Genomic DNA, 17,023 nt, shown 5'->3' with positions numbered 1-17,023 from the left:
AGTATTTATAGCCTCAGCCCAAAACTTCTTATGCAATCCTGCATCAAAAATCAGACATCTGGCTTTCTCAACTAATGATCTGTTCATCCTTTCACTCAAGCCATTTTGTTGAGGAGTATAAACATTAGTTTTCTGGTGAACTATACCTGCATCTTTCAGAAAATGCTCAAATTCATTACTACAGAATTCCAAACCATTGTCTGTTCTTAATACTTTAATCTTTCTTCCTTTCTGGTTTTCTGCCATACTTTTAAATTCTTTAAAATATTTAAAAGTCTCACTTTTAGCCTTCAGGAAGTAAACAAAGACCATACGGGAATAATCATCGATGAAGATGAGGAAATATTTAGAGCCTGCTATTGAACTGCACTCCATTGGACCACATACATCAGCGTGGACTATATCTAGTGGTTCGCTGCTTCTTGTACCCTTGTGACCAAATGGCAAGCGTGATTGTTTCCCTTCACAGCATACGGTGCATGTTCCTTTATTGATCACTACCTTATCTTTCACTGATATACCCGTGACCGCTCCATCTTTCATCTTATCTAAACTGACACTATTGATGTGCCCTAGGCGGCGATGCCAAATTTCACTTGAAGCTATCGCTACTGCAGCCATCATCTGTTCTGATTTCTTAGTGTATAATCTGTACACACCTTCCACTAATTCCGCTATTCCAACGAGTTCTTTCTGCTGATTATAGATGTAGCAAACGTTCTCTTTAAAAACAACACTATTGCCATTCTCGATCAACTGACTCACGGAAAGCAAGTTTGTTGCCAAATTCGGTATGCACAATACATTTGAAACCGTAACGTCGTATTCCACATCATTTACAACTGTAATTATATTTACATCTCCAGAACACAGCACTGGAACACAGGTTTGGTTTGCGACTATAACTTCTTTTGTTTCGTGTTGATATGATGTATTCTTGATGTTGTCCTTTCTTGCTGTCATGTGTTGACTAGCTCCGCTATCAATATACCAATCATTACAATTAAACTTGCCGCTTAAAAATATAGCACTAAATGCATTTGATTGTTTCCTTTTGTTTATCACTGAGCTATTATCGTTGAAAGGACATTTGTTTTTAAAATGGCCGGTCTGTTTACATTTGTAGCATTTTATAATTTTGACAGCTTTCGTCGTGTTATTGACCGATTGTTTATGGTCATTTTTGGTGTTGGAACTTTTTAATCGCTGCCCGCCTTTTGCAATAAAAGCATTCTCGGAACCGGAAGCCGTTTCAAATTCAACATCACTGCACATGTCCATCAATTTAGTTTTTATGATATCTGAACTTATCTCAATGCCGGAATGTTCGATCGCCATTAACATTGGGCTGTATTTCTCTGGCAATCCCGCTAACATTAAAGCACCAATCCACTCGTCTGTTATCTTAAAACCCGTACCTTGCAGCCGCTGACCAGTTTCTATGATCTGAGTAACATACTGCGTCATGGAGTCACAATTCTCGAGTCGAATGTTTATGAGCTTCCGTAATAAACCAATTTTCCTTGTATAGCCGGTGTCATCAAACATATTCTTCAACTTGCTCCATAATTCGTACGTTGTGGTTGCGTACTTTATATGTACGTAAAGCGATGGGTCGATAGTTAAGACTATTTTTGCCTTAGCTTTAGCATCTTCTGTTAATTGAACTGCTGTACACGAAGCCGGTAAAGCTTGTGTAATGGCGGACGCCATGCCTTCTAGTACCAATAAATTTTGTACTGCAAAACACCACTCTTCATAATTCTCGCGACCTCTTAACTTTGGTATGTTAGCGATATAGTTCGTCGACATTTTTAACACGAAACAATACTGATTAGTCCGTTAAAACTCACTTAAAGATTTTTAAACGTGTGGCCCATAACCTGATAAATAATACGCAGTATGACGTTCAAGAATAGACAATTTTAATAAAAAAAGTTAGTAAGTTACATAAGTGAATTAACAGATGGCGCTAGTGTACATAGTAATACTAATAGACAATAGACAATTATTTTGTTATAATATTAACAAGGCCGTAATAAGTTCCTCGCCTGCATTGTAGGAATGTAATCATAGAACTCTTTTTTTTTAATGTTTCCTCACTCTAGGATTTTCTCCTGTGTCGTACGTGCGTTTACAAAAATACAAGTTCATATACATATGATACCCAGACACAAAATAACAATTTGTGGATCACACAAAGATTCTTAAAAGTTTGGTGAGTTTAGTTTTATATAACAACTTTGTATTTACGTTAATATAATAAATTGATAAAAAAAAAATTGCCCCGTGCGGGAATCGAATCAGCAACACGTAGCGCGGCACCCGTTATTGTTGCCCAGCAGCAGCACCAACCGTGTAGTCAGGTCTATTATTTATTGTATTAGAAAGTTTGAAAGTTTGTTTGTTTGTGTTTTGGCGTTTGGATGTTTGTCCGCCAAATACGCTGTAACTACTGAACGAATTTTGATGAAATTTGGTGATTCGGTACTTTTTATCCTACGAGAACGCGGACGAAGCAGGTGACAGAAGCGAGTACGTACGCAGTAAAGCGGTGATTCACACCCAAGCGATGCAATCGCATAATGAGCGAAGCCTTAAAGTGTAAGACTAAGCTACTGAAGAGTATTAAAGGGTTTATATTCTGTAATGGGTTACAGATGGTAAATAAATAAGTGCTGTGTTATAAGTGAGAAATTGCCAAGTATCAAAAACTAGCACTATCTAACTTAAAAAGAATTATTCAAATCGATCCAATAGTTTCGAAGATTTAGAGCGTCCAAACAAACAAATTTTTCAGATTTACATATTAGTATATAAAGATATTAGATATATTGATCAACGATTTCGTCTATCGTTAAATAAACCAGGCAAAAAATAAGCAGAGTAGAGTAAAAGGTTACTATCTATCTGGGCATACCTTACGCCCACATTCCCTCAATTTTGTTCGCAGCAAAAATAAATGTGTTTCATCAAGTCAGCCAATTTCCATCAAAATGCTTCACACAGAACAAATTCCTGGCAGCCAGCTACTCAAAATTTTCCAATCGAAAAACGTAACAAAAAGTTGTAATTTAAAACACAAATACCAAAAGCGAAATTAATTCGTGTCAGTACATCGGAACAATATAAATTTTATTAAACACAGCACACACGAAATTAAACAAAGTTTAGCGGTATTAGCATTGTTCTCGTTCCGCAAAGTCGGTTAATTAAACAATAACAATTTCAGTAATGTTATTGACTTTTTAAATCCAAACACCGTTTTATGAATGAACGAATTTCTCCGTTTCCAAAGGCCCTTTATGGGGTTTCGTCGAAATTATTGGCTTATGTTCTCATATGGAAGGAGCAATTAAGCATTGTTTGCTTTCATTCATAATATTCGTAAATATACAAAAATTTTCTAACTATACTTCATACAATTTTCCATGAAAGCCGTGAATAAAACAAAATACGAGTATTCCTTTGCCAACGCACCTCTGTTCGCGTGAACTCAAAACGATTAGAAAAAAATATGAACGTGCTTTTTACGTTTGGATTTAGAATGCATTGTTTTGTGCCTGTATTTTTTTAAATAAAGAAATAAAAAAAATATATCGGTGTAGTACGCTGACGGTACTACGTCACTATATCTGTGATTTATTAAAAAAATATTGTCGATGAATTTTAAGCAGCCGACAAAATACAAAATTGCATTAAAATTTAATTTTTACTTAAACATTAAACGTCAAGCCATATTAAAATATTAACATTTTTGTGGGCAGACTGTCAGTTTAAAACGTTATTGTAGTGAAATAAATTAATTTATTCATATTGCTTTCTTTGTTCCGACATAATAAGTTTCCATAAGCTTGTGGCTCCTCTGCCTTCGTTATGAATTTTAATTGACAGACTAACTAATGAATATTGTGTAGATTAGATTTTTTAACAAAATTGTCCGTAATCCGCTTGCATATTGCATTTAAAGTGATTTTATAAATAGAATTATGGTCTGATTCGTTAATTGAGCGACTATGATTATAAGGTCATTGCCCGTTCTTGTCAAAGTCGTACCATTTATTTCTATAACCTGTTCTTGTTTTACGGCGTTTAATGGTTACTTAACCCAATCGTTAGCTATTGTTTTCGGAACAAAATTGTTACTAAGGAATAGTTTAATGGTTCCCATTAAATGTTTCTGAGTGCGGCAGTAAGTTATGTTTTTTAGTTTAATTGCACCTAAAAAGTTTTATTTTTTATAGTGAAAGGGAATTCTGTATGTAACTAGTATAAACTAGTATTGTGGTCAGTTGGATACTATACCATATTATTATTTTGATAAGATTTAATTTTGATTTAATTTGTTGTAATTTTAATTTGGTTTAATTTAATTCTAACATATTAATTTAATTTTAAATTTGATCTAATTTGATTTAATTTAATTGCAATATGTTATTCTTGATTTATAACCAAATTTTGGTCCTAATTTTCGACCACTCGACCAACAAAACAGTCGAGGTTGACACACAAAATAATTTTCCACAATTCCAATGCACTTTTCCCTTATTTATCTGCAACAAAACCTATTAAAATCTCTCTCAATTACATTACGTAGGTAATTAAGATTAATTTAATGCCCTTTTTATGTCATCCGCATACATATTTATGACAATAACGCTATATTATTAATTAACATAGTCTTAATATTAAGATATTAACACCGTTTTAATAGCTTTTGATTTATTTATGAAAGCACGTGCGAGTTACGAGGCTTGAGAGATTCAGATCGATGCCTGTGGCGAATTAAAAATTATAATTTTTGTGGTGACTTTATTTATTTCTTTATTCGCAGTTATAGTATGGAGTTGTGTTCGGTTATAAATTCGTCGATTTAAGAAAATGTTTTTACATAAATCATCTTATTATAAAAGTCTTCCCTTTTGTTAATATCTTCGAAAATAACAAGAAGTTATGTTATTTTTTGTTTGAGTTATAATATTATCTTCAGACATTTTGGTTAGGTTATAGCTTACTCAGGTAACTGTTTGACTAAGGTCTAACCATGTCATAGGCCACTAACCACAATTTATGGGTCCTAGTGTAGCTTGAAAGTAGTTGAGTTGTAGTTGAACAGTAACGTAAAGGATGATTTCCAAAGAAATGCACTTGAGGAAACTACTGTCTATTTATATACTTATATAAAATAAATGGTGCAATAACATGTATAGTATAAAGGTTGGCAGATAACTTGACAAGATTTTGTTATCATTTTTTTCAAGAAAATTACTTTATTAACTAAAAATACGCGGACGCGGACGTTCAATAGTCAGCGCAACGTCGCCGCGTCTGTACACGATGCTTGTGAGGATCAATCCCTGTGCGATTGGCGGATATTTCTTATTATTTAAAAAAAAATGCCAAGTTACGTGCCGAAGACTATAATAATTTATGTGTCAAGAAGTTCCAAATAAATAACTCATTTAAGTCGTGACTGATTTGAAACAAATTGATTAATTACGCCAGGTGGCAACGGTTACGCTTGTGGTCCTATTACCGTTGGAAGAACCTGTGGTTTTGAACTCTAGATGTAATTAACTATTAAAGTATTGGGTTAGTTGGTTAATTATTTGGTATTAGTCAGTGTCTAGCTTTTTAATGATGCGGATTCGGTAATATATGAATAGAAGTATGATATGTGACTGTCTTCTTTTGCTACTGGCATTTTTGTAGGTGCGTAGGGCTCAGCACTATTTTTTTCTGTCCAAAAGAAAAATGTTACTAATAAAGATTGACACTTTAGAGTTTCTTACCATTTGTGACGAATACCAGTTGTGGTGGCCCGGAGGTTTAAAACGCCCAGTCCTCATGCATGAGAGTGTGGGTTCTAAACCTCCGAACGACAAGTACCAATGTGACCTGGCCTTATAATTCCTTATTATAAGTCTAAAATCGCCAACACGCTTTGAGCAAGCGTGGTATTAATGTTTAAACCTTCTCAATGCGAGAAGAAGCTTTGGTCAGCAGTGACCACTAGAAGGCTGTCGATAACAGCAGCAGCAGTAACAAATAAGAGTATCGTATGTTATTGAAGAGGCATCATAATTTATTCATTTTTTTTTGCTTTCAGAATTTTGCTGAAGGTGTTCAAAAAAGACGATGTAAGTAAAGCTCTTCAAACAGAAAACTTAAATAGAAATAATACTTACAAACGCGTAATACTAACCTTTTTTAACCAACCGTACGATTGACCAGAGCAAGTAATAGAAATTAGTTCAGGTGGGTCCCGCTCATCCGCTTCGCCGGTCAACCGTTCAATTGAATGAATTGAATGAATCGAACGAATCGTTCCCTCGATCGGGTACGCGAATTCGATAGTTAACGACAACATTCCATTTTACAGTTGGTCAACCTTACTTTTGATTAAGCACCCCTAATTTAAAGCTTATTTCTTTGACGTTAAGGTCCATGTTATTCAACATTCTTTCCCAACGTCAATTTAAAAATTGTTTACCAAAGGGAGTTTTGTGATGACTAAAGAATTGATTAGTCACAATGTTTTATTACTTTATTGGAAAATTCCAATTGTTTTTCGGTCTTTTTAGGGGAAAGTTGCTATCTGGGTGGTAAATACTTGTTATTTTAACGTTGTTCAGATTCCCTGTGGAGAACACCAATTTTATACATTCCTCAATATGCCTCTTATCAAATTTTTCTTTATTTTATTATGTGCGAAGATTTCCCGCCTTCCTCTGAGGAAAATATCCGTGATAATCAATTTTCTTCGTGTTATACTTTTACGGTAGCATTTCAAGGTGTTTGAATTACATTTTGTGCGTATTAGATTTATTATTTCAATATTAAGACATATTCTACGAATTTGACTTATTATATTTTGATGTAATTGACCTATACATAGGAAGAGATGCCTTAATAAGGTCAGTTGTAGAGTATTCTTTACCAGCGTCCTAGAATGACAAGGTGTATGAATGTGATTTAAACTATTCTGGGTGGTATTTGGGTCATATTTGCCTGCCTTTATAGGTAACATCTCTTTAAAAGTCCATAGGACGTTAACTAACTTCTCTTGCCTCGCTCAGGTGATACGAAGGCTGTATCTCAGTGGCATTAGCATATAGATTGTACGGTACCCAACTGATGCCTACGTAATTGTGATTTTGACAACTATTTAGCTTTATTTTTATAAACATCACCAAATTAGAAAAGTTTGATGGATGGACGTCTGGAGTGGTTTGGTGACTTAATAAACTTGCGTGTACTTATTAAGTTATGTAATATAAATTAAGAATGCTCAATATAGGTACAATTACGTTAGTATTTAATCTTTACTAGCAAAGCAAAACTGTTTTCTAAATATATTTTTTTACTTATTTTTAAACGTTGCCTTCACTACGATTTTCTCCCGTGCAGTGGGTGCGTTTATAAACATACAATTTCACATAGATTTGACGTCCAGACCTGAAACAACAATTTGCTAATCACACAAAGTGTTGCTTCTTGTGGGAATCGAACACCCGATACGTTTTACGACTGCCAGTGTAGTCAATAATTAGATAAAAATTGTTTATTAATATTAAAGTGCGATTATTTTCATATGCCATGCAGATAACAATTCTGGCAAACCAGGGAATGTTTTACAAATAAAAAATACCTAATATTACTGTCGACTTTCCGGGAACAAGAAATTCAATATTTAACTTCAAAAATCAATCATTTTCAATTGAAAACCTACAACCTTCTATTATTGGAACTCACATTTATCAAACATCAATGAAAACAAAATACAACACAAACAAAAATACAACACAACGTCACGCCTTTTTATTCCTGAAGGCGTAGGCAGAGGTGCACATTACTGCGCGCAATGCCACTGTACAATGTACACCCACTTTTAACCATTTGTGTTATAAGGCCTATATAATAGGAAGTGAGCTTATTGCTATATGCTGGGCACAATTCCAGACTCCGTGCTACTACTGAGAAATTTTCGAAAATCTAGATACTTTGTCCGACCCGGGAATCGAACCCGAAACCCTTGTCCGGCAATCGCACTTGCGACCACTCGACCAACGAGGCAGACAAACAAAATATCCTATCAAAATACACAAAAAGGGTTTTGGCACACATTCCATCAAGCAAACGCATTAGACGATTCGTAAAAGTACACAACACAAGTAACAAATTTTAGGGAAAAAAATGAGTCAAATATGTAACGTAAGATTTCCAAATGGGGGTCAAAGGGATGTATGCTTATAATCCGAGAGATCGATGGAACCTTTACACTGAAATCCGTAAGCAAACATATTTCGATAGGAATGGAGTAACATTTACCATAAATAATACAAGCTGTTATGAGTATGAGAGTGCTTTTTTCCATGGAATTCCTTATTGTTTTTGGGGAAAATTGTGATATTGGATCGAATTATGGAATGTAGGATAGAGGTAAGGTTTACCTTTAGCTATGTTTTGTGTAGTTACATTAAAACTGCCTACCGAAGAAGAAATTAGTTTGTTTCATTTATCATTATCAAGTGCTGTTGCTGTTTGCTTGTCATAGTCTTTATTCTTAGTAGACTAGATGGAGATACAAGATGGATTGGACAGAAAAGAGACAGGGCAAGAGTTCACTGTTGGTTTCTGTCAAATGTTAGCTTTTTGGACACCCACGGAAAGGGAACGATGACACAATACATGTCACTCTGCATATCGTCACACATGGTGACGGTATGCTAGCTATAATATCATTCTTTAATATCTGTGTTTGTACAATCAACAAAGTTTGCAGTTTAACCATCATTACGTGATATTCGCATGCCTACAGCGCGACTGACCGCAGGAAAGGGAAAACACCCAGTGGATAGCGAGTTCGCCACTGGACTTTTTTTTGCATGCAAAGTACACCAAAATATTACCGTAACCTTTGTTGATAAAACCTACTTCAAAGAAGTCTGTTTCTAGAATCCATAATTTACTCTTGTAAGAATCTAAAAAAGGATATAAAAACATGTCTTTCTTCTAAAGACTATGGTACAAGGATTGTTCGTATCATAAATGTCAAATGACAGAAATAGACAGGGCGCCATGTTCTAAATTAATAACATGTCTGATTTATTCTATTCTATCTGTCAAAGAAGTTCTTTGAGATCAAATGTTTTAACTACCTCGTTAGTAACTGATATTATAATGGATTAGTGGCGAGTGCTAAGCTTTCTTTGTTTTAGAGGACAGAAAATCATGCAATAACTTCTCCCGCATTGGACAAAGCGAGAGGGAGTGTTTGACTCTTACTGACTAAAAACCACCCCGTTCCTATCCTGCTTTTCGAGCCAGAGAACCGGTAACCTACTAGGTAGTCCGCAGTACTAGTTTGTGTTATGGGTGTCAGTACATAGTGTAGTTAGACTTCAGTTAGATAGTACGGATGTACGGACATGATACACCTATTCATTACTATTTACTCCCAACTTGACCCTGGCTCACCAGTCCCTAATTAATCAACGATCCCCAATAAAACAACACGCCGTACTTCGAATAACACATGAAACAGAGAATGGTTTTAATTTCACGAGGATTTCGTTAGAACTTATCACTCAAACGAAAATGAGGGCGCCATGACAGTTTTCATTAGGAAATTGCCCACTCAAGTTAAATGCTTTTTGTTATCATACATAACATTTGATTTAATTACATCGTGGATTGTAGGCTTTTAAGGATATGATAACGGTTACATTACATGATGTAATGTTATGCCTTTTGATATTAGGATGGCGTCGGAAGATATATTCATGCGTAGCTTGGTTGTTACGCCCAATTTTAGAATCCTGTATATGAGCGTGTCTATCAGCACATACTGTAGTACGAGTTTAATTTACGTTTAAATTAATTGGTTCCATAAACCAACCAATCAGAGCGCCGAACGCGCTCTCGTTTTTAAGTTTTTTTAAGGGTACTGAATTCGACGACAGAGTGTATGTTACTGGAAAGTAAGAAACTTTTATAATAGTTTCTTTTCTAGATTCAAAGTCAAACACGGATCTGATAGGCTATTCTGTAACTGACACCTCGCCCGTCATTGGTCGAGATTATTCTTTACAACCAATGACAGTGCAAACCGCAATCGAGTTTAATAGCTAGCTGTGGTCATATTGCTCAATAGCAGTTTGAAAAAAAAACAGTTCAAAAACCTGTTTAAAACAGAATTTTAAAAATAACTACGCATAATATTTTTCCTTTACCAAATAATTTTAAATTCCACATTATTTTTGCTACCGAAAATTTACTATCGACCGTTAAAAATTAATTTCAAATGAGCCCAGTTAATCAGGACAAGCCAATACTAAAAACTCGACCGTTTCCCGGATTCATGGCAAAGGAAATTCAACTTTAAACATTGAACGATAAAATAAAATATAAATCGTTTTAGTTAGAACTCGGTAACTACCCTTTATCTTTATTAGAGTCGACGTTGATTTACAAAAACTGAGTTTAATTAATGGACGTTTAATTTAAATGGGAGTGTTCAGTTAAGTGCTAGTGGCGTTTTCCTATCCAATAAACTACGAAATTTCAAAATTTAGGTTCGAAAGAAACATTTGGGTTATTTTTGAACATTAAACGCAGTTAGGGTTATGTGAAACTTGTGGAAGTCTTTGTACTTTCTCTAATTAGTTTTCTTTTGCTACTACTGGAAGAAGTCATTGGAGATTTACTTTTAATAAATTTGATGAATATTAAAAAGTAGTACAACAAAAACTTTCCATGATATTAGTCATACAATATGGCAAGGCTGTTGATTTTTCAAAATAATAATGTTTAAGTTTCAATACAGAAAAATAACTGGATTCTATTTAAAAAAAAAAAAAACAGTTACCCTACTCTAGGATTTTCGCTTCTGTCATGGGTGCATTTACAAACATACAAAATTACATACATGATATGACTCTCAGACCCGCTTTATAACTATGGTCACACAAAGAGTTGCTTCGTGAGGGAATCGAACCTGCCCAGCCACCACACCAACCAACACCGTGAAATCAATTAAAAGTTATGAGATCCTCCCATTTATCATTGAACTACACAAAAATATTAAAACCAAATGACCTAGCCAAAAATTACCATTACATCGATGCGTAGCAAAAACCAAACTGGCGAGCAGGCATCGCGTGATTTATGTTATCAAATCAGTATGCTAATCACACAGATTGATGTAATATGCAGATAAACACATATATCTTCTGAACAGTAGACCTGTTTTAATTCCAAAATTATCTTTCGATGTTGTAAATTTTAAGGTTTTTTTTTAATTAATATACTTAAATTTTAGATTGCGGTTTGAGTCCTAAGTGATAATTATATGGATGGGTAGTGATTTTGCACGTATTTTTGTATCTCTTAGGTTTAATGTCAGGTCTTACATAATCCAGAATCTTTAAGTCCTTTAAGATGTAGCCAAAAAATAATTTATAAAAGTCAAGATCAAGTTACTATATCAGTAAACGATAAGTCCTATTTTTGTATATTAATGTTTTCATCAGGCATTTCTAATGCATCTCATGCTGATGAACAGTAAAGGATTCTATTGTTAAAGCAGAATGTACCTTAAAAGTACAGAGTAAACTCCAAAAGTCATAAAAATAAGTCATATACATACTAACAAATAACACAAAAAATAAGAATCATTGACACCCAAGTTTTTATACTCACACCAAAACGTACCTCGTAAAATATCGGTAGCTTTCGGGAGTCATGTCGCCACATGATCGAACAACTTACGGTCAACTATACCAACCCGAGGTCAGCACTAACTCATCTCAACGTATTTTTTATCAAAACAGCTACACATGAAGTTATACATAACCAGTTTATCATGATCTCGCTTTATACGACCTTTCCATATATTCAAAGGTCAGTTTATACTGGTCCTGTATAGTTTAATGTGTGTAGTAAATTTATATTTTTTTTCTCTGAAAAGTCAAGGCTATTGAAGGCCGGATTCCGGTTGACGACCTAAGAGATTTTATTTTTATTTAACTAGTTTATAGAAACAAGATGTTTAAGGCTTCGTAATATTGATTAACGTAAATAATACTGCTCAGTTCTTGGTTCAGTTACAAAACTGTTAAATTATTTATTTTGTTTTATCTCATGCTGATCGGATTGAGAAAGAATATCATAATGTTCTGCTCGTTTTTGAAGGGTTATGTAGGTGACATAGTTTTATATTGCACAATATTGGGCATATTTTGTAGTCTAACTAAGATTTAAATTAGAGCTTAATAAGTTTTTAAGAATATAGCAATGACTGTAACACTTTATCATTGCTGCGTCTCAGACACCTGAAATAGCTGAATCAATTTGCGGTGAATTTTGTCTAGACATCCGTACTACAGTTTTACTTACCACTGTTTTACATCATCATCATCATCATTAACATCTGGAAGATGTCCACTGCTGGACAACATCTTCCTCCTTAGCCCTCCACGGTGAACGACAGATCGCCACTCATATCCACTAGCTCCCAGCGACTCTGACCATGTCGTCGGTCCACTTGGCTGGAGGTCTGCCCACGCTTAGTGATAGTTATATAAGTCCAGTTTAAATCTATCTATAACACAAAATTCTATCTGAAATCATTCATCCGTTCTTTCATTAGAGTTATCCATACAATCTTTATTGACAATTCGAAGTCCAAACAGTCTGTCCGTCAGTCACTTACTTTTAATGTCATCAGAAACATATGAAGCAAAGCGTTTTTATCAAGAACGTCTTGTTTTATGACATTTGCCCAACCATTGACACGAAATATTGGTCGTTTGTACCCGCTTATCTATTTTACGATCTCAAATGATATCGTCTTTGATAGGATTATGTTAATGCCTCGGTATCTAATTTAGGTTTCCATTAACGCAGTATTGGATGATGCCTTGCTCGATTTGCTTGTATGGTGTTTTTGATATGCGATTTTAGTGGTTTTGGTTTCTGTTTAGTATTTAAGACGTGGTAGCCGAGAGGTTTAGTCATTAAGATGGCCGCTTCTCATGCTTTTTATGCATATGAAGCGATCGTCTTGATGCGTGCGTGCGGGTTCAAAACTTACCGACGACGGCAAGTACCAATGCGACTATGTACATTCTAAGATTATTTAGAGACTGACTACTGTCAAACGGTGAAGGAAAATATCGTGAGGAAACCTGGGTTTATAATTTCTAATTATAAGTTTGAAATCGCAAACCCGCATTGAGCAAGCGTGGTGATTAATGCTCAAACCTTTTCTGTGTGAGAAGAGGCTTTGGTCAGCAGTGACGATTTATAGGCTTAGCTAAGTTATAGTTGCCTTTTATATCATGCTGTTCTGTTGGCAACATGTATTGTATAGATTTTTGTCTCTGCTTACTCCTGGGAAACAGGCGTGAAGTTATATGTATTTATAGATTTTTGGAGAATAAACTTAATCTAATTTCTTAATAATGCTGATGTTGAATGTTATTTCATCGTTAATAGGAAATTGAGAAGTTCTGAGTAAAAAGATCATTGACTTCTGGGAATAATTAAAAGACGAACGTTTTTATAAGATCGCTTTTTCCAAGAATGTTATAATGACTAATATTAGTCTTTATCATCTGCTTGACATACCGAGTGCATGCTATTTTGATACTAATTGAAAGTTTGATTAATTAGGTATTTAATATGGGTTTCAAAAACACGTATGGCTCAGGATAGTATCAATAACCTCCACTGCCGGAGCTTGCAATATGCAAATGAAATTTAAATTAGTTCGTTCTCAAAAATAAAACCGCATAAAATTAATAATCCTTATTAAAACCGCAAAAGAGGCAATAACCGGTATATAGCGTCATTATCAAAATGTCACATTTGTTGTTCCCCGAAAAGGTACAGAGATGTGCTTCAAATGTACTGGGTTTTCCACTAATTATATTTTTAATCACACGAGTCTATTCTCAAATACTAGGTAGACCTGGCAATTTTCTTTGAACAATGACATCTCATAAACAGCCTATACAAGTAGTACACTGCTTCTTAGCAGCCACTGCTTTCTAGGTTCTCAGTTTGACATGAATGTATATTTTTGCGCGATTATCTCGCATTTGGCTGAACCCATTTTGTTGGGTTTTCAACATAGTATATCTTAGACTTAGGAAAAGGATTAAGGTATCTTCGCCGACTTTAAAAATGGAGGTTCGCACTTTAACACGTGTGTTTATTTATTTATTTATTTAAAGGTACATGTTAATGAACTTATGAACTAGTGTACAGTCCGACAAAACTATATATCTAGTTTGTCTGTCGGATCAAGGAGGTAATAAATCTCTTAGAATATATATGTATACGTATCAGTAGTATATGTTTACATAGCAGTATAATATATAGTATACATAGTATGTAGTATAATATGTGTAGTATCATAAGTTTTATTCACTTAGCTTTAATCAATACTTGTTGATTTTGGTTTTTTAAACGTAATTTTGTTTATTGATTTTATATCGATATCAAATTCTATAATTATCCAGCAGGTGCATTCTTATGGAGTATCGCATATCTTAGCACCATAGGACGCTTGTTCGACATGCTGTGACGAAACCAACAATGGACCTTTCTAAACAGCAGGCAACATGTTCGACGCTGTTTTGGGTAAAGAAAGAAATATTCACCACCCACGTTTTTAATTAGTGAAGAAACTCCACGCTGTGCAGCTTGTGGGGTGAATAGAAATACATTATTTTAATTTATTCAATTTTTGTTTTGTTTGTAATCAGTATTCGAGTGTTTTTGCTGGGATACGTCATTGTGAGAATCTTAGTTGAAGAAAGGTAAAGTAAATAGAGTTTTTCAAAAGATTTATTTTAATCAATGTAATCTGGGGGAAAATAATTAGTTTATTTTTGCAAGAACAAGTACATAATAATCATGATAATTATTATGCACATAATTGTAAAGCGTCCAACTGCTTATCGCTATTTATTGAATAGTCCTGTACAATTTGTTAAGTAAAGACTGCAAATAGAACCTTATCAAATTAATTTTTAAATAAGTACAGTACAAATACACTTCACATATGAATATATGACCTCTTTCCACAAAGTTATTGATGAAATGAGAGAAAATGGAAAGATCCTGTTTTATACAAAATATTGAGCCGCGTTTTATTCCGAGATACGCAATCCTATGGGACGTGGGAGGGAGTATCATTCATATTTTTTATTCAATCGCAAGAATAATGATGTTAGGAGAACATGTAATCTAAATTCGAGAAACTAAAGGTTGGAATCGAGTGAAAGGTTACAAAGTATAAAGTAAATTAGATTATGTTTTGACATGATTCTTACCTGGTATTCTTTAGAGGGATTAGACACGTGTGTTTTTTGTTTACTTGGGTTTCGGTAATTATGATGCTTATGAAAAGTCAGCTTGCTATAATGAATATGTAAAATTCTGCGTATGTTACCTGGTTAATCACAGTACTAATACTTATGTCTGTATGTGTTTATTAGCAGGACAATTCATTCAGTGACTTCTTCCGCCTTGTGCGAAGCGAAACAAGTGTCAGACTGTTACTGACTAAAAACCACCCCATGGACCTACTCTTGCTATTTAAGCCGGAGCCCCGATAAACCCACTAGGTAGTCTGTAGTTCCGGATCACGCATCAGACCTACTAGGGCACCATTTGTGGTGGTCTGAAATACCAATGCCTGTGCTAATCTTTAGTAATTGGACTGCATATTATAGCTATGAAGCGTATCCTTATTAAACTCATTTGAAATGCTATACTATTTCGAATAAAGTATACAAAGAAATCCATAAATACATGTACTACTGTCGATCAATATTTCTACGAAGCATAAAACAAAAATCGAACATAATGATGTTTATTCTAGTACGATATGTATTTAAAGTGGGATATTCTGTCTTTTAAGGGGTTCAGTGTGCCCGAGGCCGATACAGAAAAGCCTCTTTAAATCGGATCCAACTATTTTGGGAACAAGATAAGCTTCGAAAACAGTGGGATCACACTTTGATTTTTATGTCGACAAAGGCCTTTTGTAAGTACAGCGTGACGTTATGTGCCGGATTCGAAAAGATCTGTTTGTTTTTGATCTAGTGTTTCCTTTGGATTTCGTCTATCTAGGTTTCGTTTCTTTTCCTATATACATTTAGGTGGGTGAAAAGGCTAAAACCAGTTGTTTTGAAGATTACTTCCTACGACTTATTTATAATGTTAGGTAGTACCGACACGTACCCTTTTTTGGACAACGGGGGAAAATCTTCTAAAAGCGCCTAGCTTTAAGGAGAAAAAGATTAGGGAGTGTGGGATTTTTACGTCACTAAAACCGCCCCGGGGCGGTGGCCATCTTCAGCATTTATAAGGAGCACTGAGTCCTCTAATTAGACCTCCTCCGGAACTCCTTGGCCGATACGTACCTACACATCATATTAATTAACAGTAAACCCTAGACTCTAGTGTATCCTAAAGCAAAAACAACTATAGGAAGATAATAAACATTTACTTCAAATCAAATAAAACCACTTTAATTTATCCATTACACTGTGGTCTACAATTTTAATAGTTTCAACTTCTTGTAGGGACTGATTCTCACGTAGTAAACGATGTACCTTACACTCTGTAGATGCAGAAGATTTAACAGGATACTTATTGTCAGAGTATTACAAAGCGATTTACACACTTATCTGAGAAATATTTAATAGATGCAACAGTTAAGCCTTCAGACAAACATACAAACCCAACCCATCAACACCGTCTAAACGGTAACAACAAAAAATTCAATAAGCGTGAAAACGAACGCCTCGCCAGAGTCACAGCGCCTGGGCTTTTCTTCAACTTTGAGCGTCGAAGTTACGCCGGGGGCGGCGCTGTAACCTTTGTTCGACGTCTGATTGCCTTGTTCTCTTGGGAATCGAGATTTGAATTTATCATTAGTACTCTCCCTACTGTACTCTGATGCGGTTGGACCGACTCAAATATTCAGTAGCGCTGCTTGTTTCCA

The 17,023-nt window shown here is 34.8% G+C and overlaps 1 protein-coding gene across 1 annotated transcript in view; it reads left to right on the top strand.

Moving 5' to 3' along the window:
- The window catches only part of LOC118275455 (hemicentin-1), a 296,991-nt gene that overhangs the window by 40,161 nt on the left and 239,807 nt on the right, over nt 1-17,023 (top strand). The window contains exon 2 of the mRNA XM_035593419.2: nt 6,110-6,140. The gene's annotated coding sequence lies outside the window, so the exon portion shown is untranslated. The remainder of the gene's footprint in view (nt 1-6,109; nt 6,141-17,023) is intronic.

This window comes from Spodoptera frugiperda, chromosome 8 (genome assembly GCF_023101765.2).
Source record: "Spodoptera frugiperda isolate SF20-4 chromosome 8, AGI-APGP_CSIRO_Sfru_2.0, whole genome shotgun sequence".
In the NCBI taxonomy this organism is placed as follows: Eukaryota; Metazoa; Arthropoda; class Insecta; order Lepidoptera; family Noctuidae; genus Spodoptera; species Spodoptera frugiperda.
This window is presented reverse-complemented; position numbering and strand designations above follow the sequence as displayed.